At 45.4% G+C, this 1,827-nt stretch overlaps 1 long non-coding RNA gene across 1 annotated transcript; it reads left to right on the top strand.

Moving 5' to 3' along the window:
• The first annotated feature begins 420 nt into the window (after positions 1-420).
• Positions 421-1,236, top strand: LOC125758813 (uncharacterized). The gene is made up of 2 exons (XR_007416440.1): positions 421-453; positions 781-1,236. It is a non-coding gene; the product is annotated as an uncharacterized LOC125758813 (long non-coding RNA).
• Positions 1,237-1,827: the final 591 nt, after the last annotated feature.

The raw sequence follows: 1,827 nt of genomic DNA, 5'->3' as shown, positions 1-1,827 counted from the left end.
TAATAGTCATTGTTGTTGTACTGTTTGGGGTGTTCAATAAAACAAGAATGCTGTTTTGTACTGCAACAGTTTTTATTTCATCTGTGTTAACAGATCACGCAAACATCTTGGACACATGCACGTAAGAAACGTACGCAGTGCATCGCGCGCACGCATAAAAAAACGGGCCTGTCATTTTAAAACAAATAATATAGAACAATCGACGTAACAAACGGCATGGTTGTCTAGTGGAGCAGCGTCGGCAGTCAAACCAGAATGAAAAATGAATAGAAAAACGGCGAGTAACGGGCGCTTTGCCCACGGCTTCTATGAGCCGCGCGTATCCACATTTCGCCACAGTTCGCCGTTGGTGGCGCCACCAGTACAACTCAAAGCAGCAGCGCACGAGGCGGCGCCCGCAAAGCTTCTAACAACATGGCGTCTTCCATGCCGCACGCGAGCTCCGCTGACCAGGTATGTTTACTTTTGAAATAACTAATTCAATCTTTCCGACAGGGAGCTCATATTGCTTAGGATTAAAACAAAGGTGCTCCTTGTTTGATTCGCATGCAAGATATTGCTTTTCAAGCTTTCATTGAAGTGAAATATTTTGTTTATATGCCATGTTGCACATGTGCAACAGTGCATCGGCAGTAGTGTTCCACCGAACGACTGTTGCATATATGCAACATGACTCCATCCTTCTGATTAGCAGTGTGTTGTTGTCATTTGGTTGTGCTAAATACAACCTGTGTGGTTTTCGAGTGCAGTAAAATTGTTTTATTTTATTGCAATCTGCAGGCTGGTATGTCGTCGTCTTTGTTCTATGGATTGCCCAGGACACGACGAAAGCGTTTCCTTGGAAATGACAACTTGCTTCGCCATATTGACTGCAATCAGAGTGACATATCCGATGAGAGCAGCGATGATGAATTGGAAGTGGCACCTGTTGATAGAAACTCTGATGAAGAAATCAGTTCAACGGAGTCCGAGGATGAGGTCACGGCACCCACAACAGGCTTGAAAGTGACATACGCTATACGTGGAAGAAAACATCATTTCAGATGCCAGGAAGTTGCTTCAAAAATGACTTGCCTTTGCCTCCCTCCGAGCCTCACACAGCAAAGCAGCTGTTTGACTTGTTTGTGTCAAGAACGATGCTGACACGCGTCGTTGAAGGAACGAACAAGTACTACCTGCATAAAAATGGAACGTCGTTAGGCATGACTATTGAAGAACTAACTAGCATACTGGGAACAGGGAAGCAGGTATGAGCTTGTAGCGGAAGTTATGTCACGGAACCGATTCGAGAAGATAACGAGTCACTTGCACTTCGTCGACAATGATGCTGCAACAGAAAAAACGATGGAAGACAAATGCTGGAAAGTGCGCCCCTGGCTATCATAACTGCGCGAAAACATTCTGAAAATTCCGCAGGAGACGAAGTCTTGTATTGATGAGATTCTGATTCCTTTCCGTGGAAGGTCGCCGATACGGCAGTATCTGCCAAGCAAACCCAAATGCAAGTGGGGTCTCAAGCTTTGGGCCCGGGCAGGAGAGTCAGGGCTCTGCTATGACTTCGATGTGTACCCAGCTTCTAGCAAGGGTTATAATAATGCATTAAGCTGGGCTAGTTGGTATTGATTGTATGCTTCCATATTGCTAGCGAACACGCACAAAGGACGACATAGAAAGAGACAGGACAACGTCTCTCTTAATTGTAAACGTAGTGTCGTGGAGTGGTCGAAGTCGTTCGGCGGAGAAATCTGTTCAGATTGCTTTCAGCAGCGATGCTGAAAGAAACCATCTTGACTACGAGGATTTTTCACTGGACGTAGAAGACTGTGA

The sequence above is a fragment of the Rhipicephalus sanguineus genome, chromosome 6 (genome assembly GCF_013339695.2).
Source record: "Rhipicephalus sanguineus isolate Rsan-2018 chromosome 6, BIME_Rsan_1.4, whole genome shotgun sequence".
NCBI classification, from domain to species: domain Eukaryota; kingdom Metazoa; phylum Arthropoda; class Arachnida; order Ixodida; family Ixodidae; genus Rhipicephalus; species Rhipicephalus sanguineus.
Note: the sequence above shows the minus strand (reverse complement) of the source record. Positions and strands in the feature narration are given on the sequence as shown.